Source organism: Entelurus aequoreus, linkage group LG18, assembly GCF_033978785.1.
Source record: "Entelurus aequoreus isolate RoL-2023_Sb linkage group LG18, RoL_Eaeq_v1.1, whole genome shotgun sequence".
NCBI lineage: Eukaryota > Metazoa > Chordata > Actinopteri > Syngnathiformes > Syngnathidae > Entelurus > Entelurus aequoreus.
Genome location: NC_084748.1, coordinates 11567460 through 11590178, shown reverse-complemented (window position 1 = coordinate 11590178; position 22719 = coordinate 11567460). Strand labels below are relative to the sequence as shown.

The 22719-nt window shown below is 30.8% G+C and overlaps 1 protein-coding gene across 2 annotated transcripts in view; it reads right to left on the bottom strand.

Annotated features, from left to right (window-relative positions):
- Positions 1-22719, bottom strand: part of LOC133633799 (synaptogyrin-1-like) — a 69319-nt gene that overhangs the window by 15166 nt on the left and 31434 nt on the right. The window lies entirely within an intron of this gene.

Genomic DNA, 22719 nt, shown 5'->3' with positions numbered 1-22719 from the left:
GCACAATGCAGCTGGTCCTGGATAGTCCCACTCCTTAATGCATCAGTCACACGCAGGATTCTTACAGGTATGAGACAGATATACAACATTACCTACTGTAATTGCTGTTGGATTGTCTAGAACTATGAAGACATGTCATATTTGATAACATGTCTATAGAAACATGTCATATTTCATTAAATGTCAATAAAAACATGTCATATTTCATAAAATGTCTGAAAAGACATATCATATTTCCTAGAATGTCTATAAAACATGGCATATCTTATCAAATGTCTATAAAAACATGTCATATTTCATAAAATGTCTATGAAGACATGTCATATTTCATAACATGTCTATAAAAACATTTCATATTTCATTAAATGTCTACGAAGACATGTCATGTCTTTCTATTTCCTAAAATGTCTATGAAAACGTGTAATTTCATAAAATGTCAATAAATCATAACATATTTGATCAAATGTCTATAAAACATGTCATATTTCATAAAAAGTCCATAAAAACATGTCATATTTCAAAACATGTCTATAAAAACATGTCATATTTCATAAAATGTCTATAAAACATGTCATGTGTCATAAAATGTCTATAAAATTATGTCATATTTCATAAAATGTCAATAAAAACATGTAATTTTTCATAGAATGTCTATAAAGACATGTCATATTTCATAAAATGTCAATAAAAACATGTAATTTTTCATAGAATGTCTATAAAGACATGTCATATTTCATAAAATGTCTATAAAGACATGTCATATTTCATAACATGTCTATAAAAACATGTCATATTTCATTAAATGTCAATAAAAACATGTCATATTTCATAAAATGTCTGAAAAGACATATCATATTTCCTAGAATGTCTATAAAACATGGCATATCTTATCAAATGTCTATAAAAACATGTCATATTTCATAAAATGTCTATGAAGACATGTCATATTTCATAACATGTCTATAAAAACATTTCATATTTCATTAAATGTCTACGAAGACATGTCAACATGTCTTTCTATTTCATAAAATGTCTATGAAAACGTGTAATTTCATAAAATGTCAATAAATCATAACATATTTGATCAAATGTCTATAAAACATGTCATATTTCATAAAAAGTCCATAAAAACATGTCGTATTTCAAAAAATGTCTATAAAAACATGTCATATGTCATAAAATGTCTATAAAACATGTCATGTGTCATAAAATGTCTATAAAATTATGTCATATTTCATAAAATGTCAATAAAAACATGTCATTTTTCATAAAATGTCTATAAAGACATGTCATATTTCATAAAATGTCTATAAATACATGTCATATTTCATAACATGTCTATAAAAACATGTCATATTTCATTAAATGTCAATAAAAACATGTCATATTTCATAAAATGTCTGAAAAGACATATCATATTTCCTAGAATGTCTATAAAACATGTCATATCTTATCAAATGTCTATAAAAACATGTCATATTTCATAAAATGTCTGAAAATACATATCATATTTCCTAGAATGTCTATAAAACGTGGCATATCTTATCAAATGTCTATAAAAACATGTCATATTTCATAAAATGTCTATGAAGACATGTCATATGTCATAACATGTCTATAAAAACATTTCATATTTCATTAAATGTCTACGAAGACATGTCAACATGTCTTTCTATTTCATAAAATGTCTATGAAAACGTGTAATTTCATAAAATGTCAATAAATCATAACATATTTGATCAAATGTCTATAAAACATGTCATATTTCATAAAAAGTCCATAAAAACATGTCATATTTCAAAAAATGTCTATAAAAACATGTCATATTTCATAAAATGTCTATAAATACATGTCATGTGTCATAAAATGTCTATAAAATTATGTCATATTTCATAAAATGTCAATAAAAACATGTCATTTTTCATAAAATGTCTATAAAGACATGTCATATTTCATAAAATGTCTATAAAGACATGTCATATTTCATAACATGTCTATAAAAACATGTCATATTTCATTAAATGTCAACAAAAACATGTCATATTTCATAAAATGTCTGAAAATACATATCATATTTCCTAGAATGTCTATAAAACATGGCATATCTTATCAAATGTCTATAAAAACATGTCATATTTCATAAAATGTCTATGAAGACATGTCATATTTCATAACTAGTCAATAAAAACATTTCATATTTCATTAAATGTCTACGAAGACATGTCAACATGTCTTTCTATTTCATAAAATGTCTATGAAAACGTGTAATTTCATAAAATGTCAATAAATCATAACATATTTGATCAAATGTCTATAAAACATGTCATATTTCATAATAAGTCCATAAAAACATGTCATATTTCAAAAAAATGTCTATAAAAACATGTCAAATTTCATAAAATGTGTATAAAACATGTCATGTGTCATAAAATGTCTATAAAATTATGTCATATTTCATAAAATGTCAATAAAAACATGTCATTTTTCATAAAATGTCTATAAAGACATGTCATATTTCATAAAATGTCTATAAAGACATGTCATATTTCATAAAATGTCTATAAAAACATGTCATATTTCATTAAATGTCAATAAAAACATGTCATATTTCATAAAATGTCTGAAAGACATATCATATTTCCTAGAATGTCTATAAAACATGTCATATCTTATCAAATGTCTATAAAAACATGTCATATTTCATAAAATGTCTATGAAGACATGTCATATTTCATAAATGTCTATAAAACATTTCATATTTCATTAAATGTCTACAAAGACATGTCAACATGTCTTTCTATTTCATAAATGTCTATGAAAACGTGTAATTTCATAAAATGTCAATAAATCATAACATATTTGATCAAATGTCTATAAAACATGTCATATTTCATAAAAAGGTCCATAAAAACATGTCGTATTTCAAAAAATGTCTATAAAAACATGTCATATGTCATAAAATGTCTATAAAACATGTCATGTGTCATAAAATGTCTATAAAATTATGTCATATTTCATAAAATGTCAATAAAAACATGTCATTTTTCATAAAATGTCTATAAAGACATGTCATATTTCATAAAATGTCTATAAAGACATGTCATATTTCATAACATGTCTATAAACACATTTCATATTTCATAAATGTCTATGAAACGTGTAATTTCATAAAATGTCTATAAATCATAACATATTTGATCAAATGTCTATAAAACATGTCATATTTCATAAAATGTCTGAAAATACATATCATATTTCCTAGAATGTCTATAAAACATGGCATATCTTATCAAATGTCTATAAAAACATGTCATATTTCATAAAATGTCTATGAAGACATGTCATATTTCATAACTAGTCAATAAAAACATTTCATATTTCATTAAATGTCTACGAAGACATGTCAACATGTCTTTCTATTTCATAAAATGTCTATGAAAACGTGTAATTTCATAAAATGTCAATAAATCATAACATATTTGATCAAATGTCTATAAAACATGTCATATTTCATAATAAGTCCATAAAAACATGTCATATTTCAAAAAATGTCTATAAAAACATGTCAAATTTCATAAAATGTGTATAAAACATGTCATGTGTCATAAAATGTCTATAAAATTATGTCATATTTCATAAAATGTCAATAAAAACATGTCATTTTTCATAAAATGTCTATAAAGACATGTCATATTACATAAAATGTCTATAAAGACATGTCATATTTCATAAAATGTCTATAAAAACATGTCATATTTCATTAAATGTCAATAAAAACATGTCATATTTCATAAAATGTCTGAAAAGACATATCATATTTCCTAGAATGTCTATAAAACATGTCATATCTTATCAAATGTCTATAAAAACATGTCATATTTCATAAAATGTCTATGAAGACATGTCATATTTCATAACATGTCTATAAAAACATTTCATATTTCATTAAATGTCTACAAAGACATGTCAACATGTCTTTCTATTTCATAAAATGTCTATGAAAACGTGTAATTTCATAAAATGTCAATAAATCATAACATATTTGATCAAATGTCTATAAAACATGTCATATTTCATAAAAAGTCCATAAAAACATGTCGTATTTCAAAAAATGTCTATAAAAACATGTCATATGTCATAAAATGTCTATAAAACATGTCATGTGTCATAAAATGTCTATAAAATTATGTCATATTTCATAAAATGTCAATAAAAACATGTCATTTTTCATAAAATGTCTATAAAGACATGTCATATTTCATAAAATGTCTATAAAGACATGTCATATTTCATAACATGTCTATAAACACATTTCATATTTCATAAAATGTCTATGAAAACGTGTAATTTCATAAAATGTCTATAAATCATAACATATTTGATCAAATGTCTATAAAACATGTCATATTTCATAAAATGTCTATAAAAATATGTCATATTTTATAAAATGTCAATAAAAACATGTCATTTTTCATAAAATGTCTATGAAGACATGTCATATTTCATAACATGTCTATAAAAACATTTCATATTTCATTAAATGTCTACGAAGACATGTCAACATGTCTTTCTATTTCATAAAATGTCTATGAAAACGTGTAATTTCATAAAATGTCAATAAATCATAACATATTTGATCAAATGTCTATAAAACATGTCATATTTCATAAAAAGTCCATAAAAACATGTCATATTTCAAAAAATGTCTATAAAAACATGTCATATTTCATAAAATGTCTATAAATACATGTCATGTGTCATAAAATGTCTATAAAATTATGTCATATTTCATAAAATGTCAATAAAAACATGTCATTTTTCATAAAATGTCTATAAAGACATGTCATATTTCATAAAATGTCTATAAAGACATGTCATATTTCATAACATGTCTATAAAAACATGTCATATTTCATTAAATGTCAACAAAAACATGTCATATTTCATAAAATGTCTGAAAATACATATCATATTTCCTAGAATGTCTATAAAACATGGCATATCTTATCAAATGTCTATAAAAACATGTCATATTTCATAAAATGTCTATGAAGACATGTCATATTTCATAACTAGTCAATAAAAACATTTCATATTTCATTAAATGTCTACGAAGACATGTCAACATGTCTTTCTATTTCATAAAATGTCTATGAAAACGTGTAATTTCATAAAATGTCAATAAATCATAACATATTTGATCAAATGTCTATAAAACATGTCATATTTCATAATAAGTCCATAAAAACATGTCATATTTCAAAAAATGTCTATAAAAACATGTCAAATTTCATAAAATGTGTATAAAACATGTCATGTGTCATAAAATGTCTATAAAATTATGTCATATTTCATAAAATGTCAATAAAAACATGTCATTTTTCATAAAATGTCTATAAAGACATGTCATATTTCATAAAATGTCTATAAAGACATGTCATATTTCATAAAATGTCTATAAAAACATGTCATATTTCATTAAATGTCAATAAAAACATGTCATATTTCATAAAATGTCTGAAAAGACATATCATATTTCCTAGAATGTCTATAAAACATGTCATATCTTATCAAATGTCTATAAAAACATGTCATATTTCATAAAATGTCTATGAAGACATGTCATATTTCATAACATGTCTATAAAAACATTTCATATTTCATTAAATGTCTACAAAGACATGTCAACATGTCTTTCTATTTCATAAAATGTCTATGAAAACGTGTAATTTCATAAAATGTCAATAAATCATAACATATTTGATCAAATGTCTATAAAACATGTCATATTTCATAAAAAGTCCATAAAAACATGTCGTATTTCAAAAAATGTCTATAAAAACATGTCATATGTCATAAAATGTCTATAAAACATGTCATGTGTCATAAAATGTCTATAAAATTATGTCATATTTCATAAAATGTCAATAAAAACATGTCATTTTTCATAAAATGTCTATAAAGACATGTCATATTTCATAAAATGTCTATAAAGACATGTCATATTTCATAACATGTCTATAAACACATTTCATATTTCATAAAATGTCTATGAAAACGTGTAATTTCATAAAATGTCTATAAATCATAACATATTTGATCAAATGTCTATAAAACATGTCATATTTCATAAAATGTCTATAAAAATATGTCATATTTTATAAAATGTCAATAAAAACATGTCATTTTTCATAAAATGTCTATGAAGACATGTCATATTTCATAACATGTCTATAAAAACATTTCATATTTCATTAAATGTCTACGAAGACATGTCAACATGTCTTTCTATTTCATAAAATGTCTATGAAAACGTGTAATTTCATAAAATGTCAATAAATCATAACATATTTGATCAAATGTCTATAAAACATGTCATATTTCATAAAAAGTCCATAAAAACATGTCATATTTCAAAAAATGTCTATAAAAACATGTCATATTTCATAAAATGTCTATAAAACATGTCATGTGTCATAAAATGTCTATAAAATTATGTCATATTTCATAAAATGTCAATAAAAACATATCATTTTTCATAAAATGTCTATAAAGACATGTCATATTTCATAAAATGTCTATAAAGACATGTCATATTTCATAAAATGTCTATAAAGACATGTCATATTTCATAACATGTCTATAAAAACATTTCATATTTCATAAAATGTCTATGAAAACGTGTAATTTCATAAAATGTCTATAAATCATAACATATTTGATCAAATGTCTATAAAACATGTCATATTTCATAAAATGTCTATAAAAATATGTCATATTTCATAAAATGTCAATAAAAACATGTCATTTTTCATAAAATGTCTATAAATACATGTCATATTTCACAATATTATGTCAGACCCACTCGACATCCATTGCTTTCGGTCTCCCCTAGAGGGGGGGGGGGGGGGGGTTACCCACATATGCGGTCCTCTCCAAGGTTTCTCATAGTCATTCACATTGACGTCCCACTGGGGTGAGTTTTCCTCGCCCGTATGTGGGCTCTGTACCGAGGATGTCGTTGTGGCTTGTACAGCCCTTTGAGACACTTGTGATTTAGGGCTATATAAATAAACATTGATTGATTGATTGATAAAATGTCTATAAAGACATGTCATATTTCATAAAAAGTCTATAAAAACATGTCATATTTTATAAAATGTCTATAAAAACATGTTATATTTTATAAAATGTCTATAAAAACATGTCAATTTCATAAAATGTCTATAAAAACATTTCATAGTTCATTAAATGTCTATGAAGACATGTCAACATGTCTAAAAAAGACATGTAATATTTCATAAAATGTCTATGAGAACGTGTCATTTCATAACATGTCTATAAATCATTACATATTTGATAAAATGTCTATAAAAAAATTCATATCTTATCAAATGTCTATAAAAACATGTCATGTGTCATAAAATGTCAATAAAAACATGTCATGTGTCATAAAATGTCAATAAAAACATGTCATGTGTCATACAATGTCTATAAAACATGTCATATTTCATAACATGTTTGAAAAGACATAATATTTCCTAAAATGTCTATAAAAACATGTCATATTTGATCAAATGTCTATAAATCATGTCATATTTTATAAAATGTCTATAAAAACATTTCATATTTCATTAAATATCTATGAAGACATGTTATTTCATAAAATGTCTATAAATCATGTCATATCTCATCAAATGTCTATAAAAACATGTCATATTTCATAAAATGTCTATAAAACATGTCATGTGTCATAAAATGTCTATAAAATTATGTCATATTTCATAAAATGTCAATAAAAACATGTCATGTGTCATAAAATGTCAATAAAAACATGTCATGTGTCATAAAATGTCAATAAAAACATGTCATGTGTCATACAATGTCTATAAAACATGTCATATTTCATAACATGTTTGAAAGGACATATAATATTTCCTAAAATGTCTATAAAACATGTCATATTTGATCAAATGTCTATAAATCATGTCATATTTTATAAAATGTCTATAAAAACATTTCATATTTCATTAAATGTCTATGAAGACATGTTATTTCATAAAATGTCTATAAATCATAACATATTGATAAAATCTCTATAAAAACATGTCATATTTCATAAAATGTGTATAAAACATGTCATGTGTCATAAAATGTCTCTAAAATTATGTCATATTTCATAAAATGTCAATAAAAACATGTCATGTGTCATAAAATGTCAATAAAAACATGTCATGTGTCATACAATGTCTATAAAACATGTCATATTTCATAACATGTTTGAAAAGACATATAATATTTCCTAAAATGTCTATAAAAACATGTCATATTTGATCAAATGTCTATAAATCATGTCATATTTTATAAAATGTCTATAAAAACATTTCATATTTCATTAAATGTCTATGAAGACATGTTATTTCATAAAATGTCTATAAATCATAACATATTGATAAAATGTCTATAAAAACATGTCATATTTCATAAAATGTCTATAAAACATGTCATGTGTCATAAAATGTCTATAAAATTATGTCATATTTCATAAAATGTCAATAAAAACATGTCATGTGTCATAAAATGTCAATAAAAACATGTCATGTGTCACACAATGTCTATAAAACATGTCATATTTCATAACATGTTTGAAAAGACATATAATATTTCCTAAAATGTCTATAAAAACATGTCATATTTGATCAAATGTCTATAAAAACATTTCATATTTCATTAAATGTCTATGAAGACATGTTATTTCATAAAATGTCTATAAATCATAACATATTGATAAAATGTCTATAAAACATGTCATATCTTATCAAATGTCTATAAAAACATGTCATATTTCATAAAATGTCTATTAAAACATGTCATGTGTCATAAAATGTCTATAAAATTATGTCATATTTCATAAAATGTCTATAAAACATGTCATGTGTCATAAAATGTCTATAAAATTATGTCATATTTCATAAAATGTCAATAAAAACATGTCATGTGTCATAAAATGTCAATAAAAACATGTCATGTGTCATACAATGTCTATAAAACATGTCATATTTCATAACATGTTTGAAAAGACATATAATATTTCCTAAAATGTCTATAAAAACATGTCATATTTGATCAAATGTCTATAAATCATGTCATATTTTATAAAATGTCTATAAAAACATTTCATATTTCATTAAATGTCTATGAAGACATGTTATTTCATAAAATGTCTATAAATCATAACATATTGATAAAATGTCTATAAAACATGTCATATCTTATCAAATGTCTATAAAAACATGTCATATTTCATAAAATGTCTATTAAAACATGTCATGTGTCATAACATGTCAATAAAAACATGTCATATTTCATAAAATGTCTAAAAACCTGTCATAAAATGTCAATAAAAACGTGTCATATTTCATAAAATGTCTATAAAAACATTTCATATACTAATAAAATGTCAATAAAAACATGTCATACGTCATAAAATGTCAACAAAAACGTGTCATATTTCATAAAATGTCTATGAAAACATTTCATATACTAATAAAATGTCAATAAAAACATGTCATATGTCATAAAATGTCAATAAAAAAATGTGTCATATTTCATAACATGTCTATAAAAACAAGTCATAAAATGTCAATAAAAACATGTCATATTTCATAAAGTGTCTATAAAAACATGTCAATTTCATACAATGGCTGTAAAACATTTAATAGTTCATTAAATGTCTATGAAGACATGTCAACATGTCTAAAAAAGACATGTAATATTTCATAAAATGTCTATGAAAACGTGTCATTTCATAAAATGTCTATAAATCATTACATATTTGATAAAATGTCTATAAAAAAAATCATATCTTATCAAATGTCTATAAAACATGTCATGTGTCATAAAATGTCAATAAAAACATGTCATGTGTCATAAAATGTCAATAAAAACATGTCATGTGTCATACAATGTCTATAAAACATGTCATATTTCATAACATGTTTGAAAAGACATATAATATTTCCTAAAATGTCTATAAAAACATGTCATATTTGATCAAATGTCTATAAATCATGTCATATTTTATAAAATGTCTATAAAAACATTTCATATTTCATTAAATGTCTATGAAGACATGTTATTTCATAAAATGTCTATAAATCATAACATATTGATAAAATCTCTATAAAAACATGTCATATTTCATAAAATGTCTATAAAACATGTCATGTGTCATAAAATGTCTATAAAATTATGTCATATTTCATAAAATGTCTATAAAACATGTCATGTGTCATAAAATGTCTATAAAATTATGTCATATTTCATAAAATGTCAATAAAAACATGTCATTTTTCATAAAATGTCAATAAAAACATGTCATGTGTCATAAAATGTCAATAAAAACATGTCATGTGTCATACAATGTCTATAAAACATGTCATATTTCATAACATGTTTGAAAAGACATATAATATTTCCTAAAATGTCTATAAAAACATGTCATATTTGATCAAATGTCTATAAATCATGTCATATTTTATAAAATGTCTATAAAAACATTTCATATTTCATTAAATGTCTATGAAGACATGTTATTTCATAAAATGTCTATAAATCATAACATATTGATAAAATGTCTATAAAACATGTCATATCTTATCAAATGTCTATAAAAACATGTCATATTTCATAAAATGTCTATTAAAACATGTCATGTGTCATAACATGTCAATAAAAACATGTCATATTTCATAAAATGTCTAAAAACATGTCATAAAATGTCAATAAAAACGTGTCATATTTCATAAAATGTCTATAAAAACATTTCATATACTAATAAAATGTCAATAAAAACATGTCATACGTCATAAAATGTCAACAAAAACGTGTCATATTTCATAAAATGTCTATGAAAACATTTCATATACTAATAAAATGTCAATAAAAACATGTCATATGTCATAAAATGTCAATAAAAAAATGTGTCATATTTCACAACATGTCTATAAAAACAAGTCATAAAATGTCAATAAAAACATGTCATATTTCATAAAATGTCAATAAAAACGTGTCATATTTCATAAAATATCTATAAAACGTGTCATATTTCATACAATGTCTACAAAAAGGTGTCATATTTCATAAAATGTCTACAAAAAGGTGTCATATTTCATCAAATGTCCATCAAAAAAGTTGTCATATGTGATGAAATGCCTTGTTGTGTGCATGTGCATGAGAAGGAAGATGAGTGGATGTTTGATGCTTCCACTCTGCTGTGATGTCCTGCCAGTGTTTGCTGGAGGGCGAGCACAAACACACGCGGGGCCACAAAATGGAGTCAACAGCAAGAGACGGTTGCTAGGATACCGCCTCTCCTCACTGCGGGAAGGAGGCGAGCGTACGATGAGGAAACATCTACATCTACATCTATACATCTACATCCCCAAAGGCTCCTCCTGGGGAACTAGTAATGGAACTATGGTGGCGTGAGAATATTACACACACATTTATGTCAGCGCGCTCCCCACGTGCACATCGGCGCCATAGCCAACCGTAATGCAATCGCTCCTCCGCAGTAACATTTCACACACTTTTATTGTAGAAGGCATTCAAAACACTACAATTTAGTGCAAAGTAAGAGACATCATTGAATTACTGCAATCGCTCCTCCACAGTAACATTTTATATACTTTCAGAATAGAAAGCATTTAAAGACTTTAAACTAATCCACTAAACCCAAAGAACAGTGTACCCTTTAATCAATGCAATCACTCCTCCACAGTAACATTTCACATACTTTCAGAACAGACAGCATTTAAAGACGTTGAACTAATCCACTAAATCCAAATAAAGGTGTGCCCTTTAATTAATGCAATCACTCCTCCACAGTTACATTTCAAATACTGTCGGAATAAAAAGCAAGTTGGACTCCAACCTAAGTCACAAAGTCAACGGAAAGATGTATGACGTAACGAATGCAATTGCTCCTCCACAGAAACATTTCACAAACATTTCACATACTTTCACAATAAAAAGCAGTAAAGATTTCAAATTATACCACACATTTTTTTTAAAAATTGTATTTTTCAATTAATGCGATTGCTCCTCTACAGTTACATTTCACATACTTTTAGAATATAATCCAATTTAGAATATACATTTTATTGGATAAAAAAAGATAATTTAAAGACTTTAAACTGATCCACAAAATCTAAATAAACACATACCATGTATTTAATGCGATCGCTCCTCCACAGTTACACACTACTAGAATAGAAAGCAATAAAGACTTCAAATTACACCACAAAATCGAAATAAAATGCATTTATTGTATTAATTTTAAAATCGAAAGCATCGAAAAACCTTTAAACAAAAACGGAAAGTCTAAAGTAAAAATACCATTTAAATAATGCAATTGCTCCTCTACAGTTATATTTCCACATACTTTCATAATAAAAAAGTAATAAAGACTACAAATTAAGCCACAAAATCAAAATAAAGATCTATTATGCGATTAATGCGATCACTCCTCCACAATTACATTTCGCATACTTTAATAATAAAAAGGATTTTAAGACTTAAACTATTCAACAGGGTCCAAATAAAGACATGCCATTTAAATAATGCGATCACTCCTACACAGTTACAATTCGCATACTTTCAAAACAGAAAGCATCTAAAAAAACTTCAAACAAAAACAAAGTCTAAGGGAAAAATACCATATGAACAATGCAATTGCTCCTCTACAGTTACATTTTCACATACTTTCATAGTAAAAAAGGATAAAGACTACAAAATAAGCCACAAAATCAAAATAAAGCTCTACTATGTGTATAATGCGAGCGCTCCTCCACAGTTACATTTTGCATACTTTAATTAAAAGCATCTAAATACTTGACATTTTGCATTGAATTAGAATAGAAAGCAATAAAGACTACAAAATAAACCACAATATCAAAATAAGTTTTATGCGATTAATGCGATCGCTCCTCCACAGTTACATTTCACATACTTTTAGATTACAAATCATTTACTTACATTATAAAAAAGCATTTAAAGACTTTAAACTGATCCACAAAGTCTGAATAAAGACATGCCATTTATTTAATGCAATCGCTCCTCCACAGTTACATTTTGCATACTTTAAAAATAGAAAGCATCTAAAAAAACCTCAAACAAAAACACAAAGTCTAAAGGAAAAATACACTTTAAATAATGCAATTGCTCCTCTACAATTACAATGTACAAACTTTCATAATAAAAAGCAATAAAGACTACAAATTAATCCAAAAAAATCACAATAAAGATGTATTATGCGATTAATGCGATCGCTCCTCCCCGGTTACATTTTACATACTTTCAAAATAAGGAGCATTTAGACTTGAAACTAATCCACAAGATCTAAATACATACCATTTATTTAATGCGATCGCTCCTCCACAGTTACATTGTACATACTTTCAGATTACAAAACATTTACTTTCATATTTAAAAAAGCATTTAAAGACTTTAAACTGATCCACAAAGTCTAAATAAAGACATGGCATTTATTCAATGCGATCGCTCCTCCACAGTTACATTTTGCATACTTTAAAAATAGAAAACATCTAAAAAACTTCAAACAAAAACACAAAGTCTAAATGAAAATTACCATTTAAATAATGCAATTGCTCCTCTGCAGTTAAATTTTACATACTTTCATAATAAAAATCAAGAAAGACTACAAATTAATCCACAAAACCACAATAAAGATGTATTCTGCGATTAATGCGATCGCTCCACCCCAGTTACATTTTACATACTTTCAAAATAAGAAGCATTTAGACTTGAAACTCATCCACAAGATCTAAATACATACCATTTATTTAATGTGATCGCTCCTCCACAGTTACATTTTACGTACATTCAGATTACAAAACATTTACTTTCATATTTAAAAAAGCATTTAAAGACTTTAAACTGATCCACAAAGTCTAAATAAAGACATTCCATTTATTTAATGCGATCGCTCCTCCACAGTTAGATTTTGCATACTTTAAAAATAGAAAGCATCTAAAAAACTTTAAAAAAAACAAAGTCTAAAGGACAAATACAATTTAAACAATGCAATTGCTCCTCTACTGTTAAATTGTACATACTTTCATAGTAAAAAGCAACAAAGACTACAAATTAATCCACACAACCACAATAAAGATGTATTCTGCAATTAATGCAATCGCTCCTCCCCAGTTACATTTGGCATACTTTCAGAATAAGAAGCATTTAGACGTGAGACTAATCCACACAATCTAAATACATACCATTTATTTATTGCGATCGCTTCTCCACAGTTACATTTCACATACTTTTAGATTACAAAACATTTACTTTCATAATAAAAAAAGCATTTAAAGACTTTAATCTGATTCTCAAAATAATGACATGCCATTTATTTAATGCGATCGCTCCTCCACAGTTACATTTTGCATCATTTTACGCTCCCAACTTTGTGGGAAAAAATATCTATTTTCTTTTACATTTTCACGTGATGCACAGTAGTGGTGGAACAGCCACACGTCCCTGTGCTCGTGCCCTTGTAGTGTCGTTTACACAGCTGCGTGTGCGTCTTTGTGTCCTCAATGACAGCGACACAAAAGGACAAACACACAAAAATCTGCAGTGCTCATGAATGGAAACTTTTTCACTCTCATCCTGTGTCAACGCTCATGGATGGGCTAACGTTCTTTGTTTTTGGACAGGCAGGGATGTCAGTTAGCAAGTGTGGAATAACAAAAAGGCTAGCATGCTAACATTAGCATGCGCCAAAGACCAGACTCTGAGGTGTATGCCTGTAAAATTGGCCAAAAAGCTAACATGCTAACATTAGCATGCGTCAAAGACCAGACTCTGATGTGTATGCCTGTAAAATTGGCCAAAAAGCTAACAAGCTAACATTAGCATGGGTCAAGGACCAAACTCTGAGGTGTATGCCTGTAAAATTGGCGAAAAAAGCTAACATGCTAAAATCAGCATGGGTAAAGGACCAGACTCTGAGGTATATGCCTGTAAAATTGGCCAAAAAGCTAACATGCTAAAATTAGCATGGGTAAAGACCAGACTCTGAGGTTTATGCCTGTAAAATTGGCGACAAAAGATAACATGCTAAAATTAGCATGGGTAAAGGACCAGACTCTGAGGTGTATGCCTGTAAAATTGGCCAAAAAGCTAACATGCTAAAATTAGCATGCGTCAAAGACTAGACTCTGATGTGTATACCTGTAAAACTGGCCAAAAAGCTAACATGCTAACATTAGCATGGGTCAAGGACCAAACTCTGAGGTGTATGCCTGTAAAATTGGCCAAAAAGCTAACATGCTAAAATTAGCATGGGTAGAGGACCAGACTCTGAGGTGTATGCCTGTAAAATTGGCGAAAAAGCTAACATGCTAAAATTAGCATGGGTCAGGGACCAGACTCTGAGGTGTATGCCTGTAAAATTGGCCAAAAAGCTAACATGCTAAAATTAGCATGGGTAAAGACCAGACTCTGAGGTTTATGCCTGTAAAATTGGCGACAAAAGATAACATGCTAAAATTAGCATGGGTAAAGGACCAGACTCTGAGGTTTATGCCTGTAAAATTGGCCAAAAAGCTAACATGCTAAAATTAGCATGCGTCAAAGACTAGACTCTGATGTGTATACCTGTAAAACTGGCCAAAAAGCTAACATGCTAAAATTAGCATGGGTCAAGGACCAGACTCTGAGGTGTATGCCTGTAAAATTGGCCAAAAAGCTAACATGCTAAAATTAGCATGGGTAAAGGACCAGACTCTGAGGTTTATGCCTGTAAAATTGGCCAAAAAGCTAACATGCTAACATTAGCATGCGTCAAAGACTAGACTCTGATGTTTATACCTGTAAAATTGGCCAAAAAGATAACATGCTAAAATTAGCATGGGTAAAGGACCAGACTCTGAGGTGTATGCCTGTAAAATTGGCCAAAAAGCTAACATGCTAACATTAGCATGCGTCAAAGACTAGACTTTGATGTGTATGCCTGTAAAATTGGCCAAAAAGCTAACATGCTAATATTAGCATGCGTCAAAGACTAGACTCTGATGTGTATGCCTGTAAAATTGGCCAAAAAGCTAACATGCTAACATTAGCATGGGTCAAGGACCAAACTCTGAGGTGTATGCCTGCAAAATTGGCCAAAAAGCTAACATGCTAAAATTAGCATGGGTAACGGACCAGACTCTGAGGTGTATGCCTGTAAAATTGGCCAAAAAGCTAACATGCTAAAATTAGCATGCGTCAAAGACTAGACTCTGATGTGTATGCCTGTAAAATTGGCTAAAAAGCTAACATGCTAACATTAGCATGCGTCAAAGACTAGACTTTGAGGTGTATGCCTGTAAAATTGGCCAAAAAGCTAACATTAGCATGCGTCAAAGACTAGACTCTGAGGTGTAAGCCTGTAAAATTGGCCAAAAAGCTAACATGCTAATATCAGCATGCGTCACAGACTAGACTCTGATGTGTATGCCTGTAAAATTCGCCAAAAAGCTAACATGCTAACATTAGCATGCGTCAAAGACTAGACTCTGATGTGTATGCCTGTAAAATTGGCCAAAAAGCTAACATACTAACATTAGCATGGGTCAAGGACCAAACTCTGAGGTGTATGCCAGTAAAATTGGCCAAAAAGATAACATGCTAAACTTAGCATGGGTAAAAGACCAGACTCTGAGGTTCATGCCTGTAAAATTGGCCAAAAAGCTAACATGCTAATATTAGCATGCGTCAAAGACTAGACTCTGAGGTGTATGCCTGTAAAATTGGCCAAAAAGCTAACATGCTAAAATTAGCATGGGTAGAGGACCAGACTCTGAGGTGTATGCCTGTAAAATTGGCCAAAAAGCTAACATGCTAATATTAGCATGCGTCAAAGACTAGACTCTGATGTGTATGCCTGTAAAATTGGTTAAAAAGCTAACATGCTTGTCAGAATAATTGTATATAAGTTATCACACAACTTAAGCTGTCCTTCATCTTATCAAGCAAAAGGCTTGTAAAACTCCACTGTGTGTGATGGGATGCGACATGGAGGTGTCGGTCTCTTTGATCTATTGACAGCCACAGGAAGACCTTGTCCTGACCCGAGATCTACAAAGCGGAGAGGGAGCAGACCTGACGCAGCTCCAGGCACCTTTTCTTTGAACTGTTTATGACCGAGTGCAACAGCTGTTTATGACCACCTCCCCTTAGGAGTAGCTGCGTAATGTAATGCTATGTAATCAGAAAAGGCCCAAATAAAAGAGGAGGCGTGGAACTCCCTAGTCAGAGCGGTGTGGTGACGCTGTGCGAGGGTGCAGGCACACAGGAGCTCTCCTCATGAGCGAAATTGAATCCTGTCTCTGTTGGAGTTCCTTTGCTTCTTGTCTTGTCAATAGATTTGTTGAAATTGTTGAAAAATGTGGGAGAAGTAGTGGAAAATTTGGAAATTTGTGAAAAAACTGGACTTTTTAGAACTTTAAAAAGGTGTTAGTTTAAATGTCCAGAAGGAGTGGAATGTGTTGATGGTGGAATCGTTTGAAACCCGGTTGAGAAATGTGGAAGTTTGAAAAGTTGTCTATTCATTCCTGGAAATAGACAACATTTTTAAATTACATGAGAGCTCAAAAAACGGGCAATTGCTATAAAAATGTAAAAAAACAAAATTAAAATAAAAAATAGAGAGAAATGTAAACATACAAACACAATTGCGTATATGTATAAACACTTACAGTGTAGACACTTTGTAGGGCGCAACAAAAAATAAAACAACACACCATAAACTTTACACTACTGCCATCTAATGATTTGGACTTGCAACTGTTAGAATAATTGTATCTAAGTTATCACAAAACATTGAGCGCCCGGCGAGAAGACAAAAGCTGTCTTTGATCCTACCAAGAAGAAGGCTGGTAAAACTCCACTGTGTAGGATGGGAAGCAACGTGAAGGTGTTCTGTTTCTTTCATGTATTGTAATCAACGGAAAGATATTGTCTTGACCCGAGATCTACCTGACTCCCCTCAGGGGACCTCTTCTTTGAACTGTTTTACGACCTTTTCTTTGAACTGTTGTAATCAAAGGCGATGGCTGTTTACGACCCCCGCCCCTTAGAAACAGCTGTTGCCATGTAATCAGGGAAAGTCCAAATAAAAGAGGAGGCGTACAATCTTTCGTCAGGAGCGTGATGGAGACTGTAAAGAGTACAGTCCAGACGTCTCTCCTCAATTGAGCCAAATTTAATTCTGTCTCTGTTTGATTCCTTGCTTCTTGTCTTGTTTAATAGATGTTATCAGTTTTTGAACCTGACAGCAACTTGATGTCATACTTGCAAATCATGATATAATGTTGCAATAATAAATAGATTTTATAAACATGTATTAATACAGGCAAAAATTGGTACCGATATAGCTTCCCAGGCACGGGGAATTGGTACCGTATCGTTTCAACTATGAACGGCCGCATCCATAGAAATTGTTTGTACTCGCATCAGCTGCCAAACACGCTAACAACACCAAGCATCACCGGACTTGAGTCCTCCTCGCCCCGCAGGCCCCGCCCCACTTTACACCCGCTTCGCATCGTAAAGGACTGGAGGACATTTCCAGGCAACCTTATTCATTAAGAAGGGCCCGTGAAGACGTGCGGCGGGGATGTGATTGGCGGAGGAAAAAGCGTTAGGGGCGGCAAGGGCGCGGAGGCGGCACTATTTATAGAGCGCTTGCATCATCGCCTCCGTTGTCCTCTGCTTTCTCCCCCCACTGCCCTCAACCCAGCAAGATAGGGTCTAGTAACAAAATGTACAACACTTGGAAGTAAACCTGCAAAATGCACAACAAAAGCTAGCACGCCGGGCCAACACAGTACAACCATTGCTAGCGTTGGTTGTAGTCCGTTTTAGTCTTTGTTTTCTGATAGTACTGACAAAAACATATTACGATATTTTCTTCATTCATATCGTGTTTAAAAAATATAACGATATAACTTACAAACTCGATATATCGCCCAGCCCTAAGATGAATAGACAAGCGTTTTGTCAATAACAAAATCTATAACCAACACATTTTACACAGAATTGCGCTATTTTCAGGAAGAAGTACATCTGTTAGAATAATTGTATCTAAGTTATCACAAAAACTTTTTGTTGAAATGAGTTCCCTGGCGAGAAGACCAAAAGCTGTCTTTGAACCTACCAAGAAGAAGGCTCGTAAAACTCCACTGTGTAGGAACATGAAGGTGTTCTGTTTCTTTCATGTATTGTAATCAACAGAAAGATATTGTCGTGACCCAAGAACTACAAAGCGGAGAGGAAGCATGGCCTGACTCCCCTCCAGGCACCGCTTTTTTGAACTCTTTTACGAACCTCTTTTTTTTAACTCTTTTACGACCTCTTTTTTGAACCGACCTTTTCTTTTGAACTGTTTTGTAATCAAAGGCGATGGCTGTTTACGACCCCGTCTCCCTTTGGAAGCAGCTGTTGCCATGTGGTCAGGGAAGGTCCAGATAAAAGAAGGAGGCGTGCAATCTTTTGGCAGAGCGTAAATGACACTGTCCAAGGTACAGATTCTACACGTTTCTCCTCACTGAGCAAAATTGAATTCTGTCTCTGTTTAATTTAGGGCTGCAACTAACGATTAATTTGATAATCGATTAATCTGTCGATTATTACTTCGATTAAGCGATTAATACTCGGATAAAAGAGACAAACTACATTTCTATCCTTTCCAGTATTTTATTTTAAAAAAAACAGCATACTGGCACCATACTTATTTTGATTATTCTTTCTCAGCTGTTTGTACATGTTGCAGTTTATAAATAAAGGTTTATAAAAAGAATAAAAAATAAATAAATAAATACAAAAAATAAATAAATTTCCTCAGCGCATAGCGTAGCATAGATCCAACGAATCGATGACTAAATTAATCGCCAACTATTTTTATAATCGATTTTAATCGATTAGTTGTTGCAGCCCTAGTTTAATTCTTTGCTTCTTGTCTTGTTTAATAGATGTCATCGATGTTTGAACCTGACAACATCATGCCTGCGTACAATATCACAACAAAATGGCAAGGTAGCGTCACGTAACAAAATGTACAACACTTGCGTGTACAACTGCAAAATGCATAACAAAAGCTAGCATGCTAATATGCTAATTTTAACATGCTAACAGTTAGCATGTGTCAAATACCAAAAAAAGCTAGAATGCTAACACTAGCATGCGCCAAGTACCAGACTCTGAGGTGTACACCTGCAAAATGAGCTAAAAAAGCTAACATGCTAATGTTAGCATGCTAACAGTTAGCATGTGTCAAATACCAAAAAAAGCTAGAATGCATGTGTCAAGTACACCTGCAAAATTAGCCAAACAGCTATCATGCTATTGTTAGCATGCTAGCAGTATGCGTCATGTACCAAAACATATGACTTTTAGGTGTATACCGGCAAAATTGGAAAAAAAGCTAACATGCTAATGTTAGCATTATAACATGCTAATTCTAGCATGTTAGCAATTGACTCAAGTTCCTAGTCACTGTGTTGATTAGGATGTGTGTTGAAAACGGGTGGAATACGGCAATAATAGCCATGAAATTAGAAAGAAATGCTAACAGTTAGCGCGGCAGGTAGCGTCCATCCATCCATACATCCAGTTTCTACCGCTTGTCCCTTTTGGACGATATATCTTACAATCTCGATATATCGCCCATCCCTAAGATGAATAGACAAGCGTTTTGTCAATAACAAATCTATAACCAACACATTTTACAGTATTTTTCACACTATAAGGTGCACCGGATTATAAGGCGCACCTTCAATGAATGGCCTATTTTAAAACTTTGTTCATATATAAGGCGCAGCGGATTATAAGGCGCATAGAATAGACGCTACAGTAGAGGCTGGGGTTACGTTATGCATCCCGTAGTTGCGAGACCTGTTGTGGTTCAATATTGGTCCATATATAAGGCGCACTGGATTATAAGGCGCACTGTCAACTTTTGAGAAAATTGGAGGTTTATAGGTGTGCCTTATAGTTTGGAAAATACGGTACACAGAATTGGTCTATTTTCAGGAAGAAGTACGTCATGCCTGCGTACGATACCACAACTAATGGCAAGGTAGCGTCACGTAACAAAATGTACAACACTTGCGTGTAACAAAAGCTAGCATGCTAATATGCTAATTTTAGCATGCTAACAGTTAGCATGTGTCAAATACCAAAAAAAGCTAGAATGCTAACACTAGCATGCGCCAAGTACCAGACTCTGGGGTGTACACCTGCAAAATGAGCTAAAAAAGCTAACATGCTAATGTTAGCATGCTAACAGTATAGCTAGCAATTGACTAGAGTTTGTGGTCACTGTGTTGAGAACAAGGTGGATAATGACAATAAAAGTAGAAGAGTCATAGATGAGAGCCTTGAGGACCACCAGTGTTCCATTCTATAGACAGAAATATGTTGACCACCTACACTCTTAGAAATAAGGGTTCCAAAAGGGTTCTTCTACAAGGGCTGAGGTTCTAACTGGAACCATTTGCTTCTGAAAAACCCTTTCCCGAAGAAAGGGTTTTTCAAGGGTTCATGGTAACGCTAATGGTTCCAGTAAGAACCATTTTGATCCAGAGAACTCTTTAAAACCCCTTTTCTGAATAATTGGTTTTAAAAGGGTTCTCACTAACACTAAGGGTTCCAGTAAGAACTATTTTGATCCAGAGAACCGTTTTTGGAAGAAAGAGTTCTTAGTGGAACTCCCTGCGTGGGTTCTAGATGAAACCCTTGAAATACGAAAGGGTTCTTAGTGGAACTCCCTGTGTGGGTTCTAGATGAAACCCTTGAAATACGAAAGGGTTGTTAGTGGAACTCCCTGTGTGGGTTCTAGATGAAACCCTTGAAATACGAAAGGGTTGTTAGTGGAACTCCCTGTGTGGGTTCAAGATGAAACTCTTGAAATACGAAAGGGTTCTTAGTGGAACTCCCTGTGTGGGTTCTAGATGAAACCCTTGAAACATCAAAGGGTTCTTAGTGGAACTCCCTGCATGGGTTCTAGATGAAACCCTTGACAAATGAAAGGGTTCTTATTGGAACTCCCTGTGTGGGTTCTAGATGAAACCCTTGAAATACGAAAGGGTTCTTAATGGAACTCCCTGCGTGGGTTCTAGATGAAACCCTTGAAATACGAAAGGGTTCTTAGTGGAACTCCCTGTGTGGGTTCTAGATGAAACCCTTGAAATACGAAAGGGTTGTTAGTGGAACTCCCTGTGTGGGTTCAAGATGAAACTCTTGAAATACGAAAGGGTTCTTAGTGGAACTCCCTGTGTGGGTTCTAGATGAAACCCTTGAAACATCAAAGGGTTCTTAGTGGAACTCCCTGCATGGGTTCTAGATGAAACCCTTGACAAATGAAAGGGTTCTTATTGGAACTCCCTGTGTGGGTTCTAGATGAAACCCTTGAAATACGAAAGGGTTCTTAGTGGAACTCCCTGCGTGGGTTCTTTGTAGAACCTCTCATGGGGGGTTCTGAGTGGAACCTTACACACACAGTTCTAGGTATAACCCTTCATGTTGGGTTCTAGGTAGAACCCTCCAAAAGGGTTCCAGGTGGAACCTTTATAAAAAGGTTCTACCTGGAGCCAAAAAGGGTTCTCCTATGACCTTATATGGTTCTACTTAGCACTTTTATTTCTAAGAGTG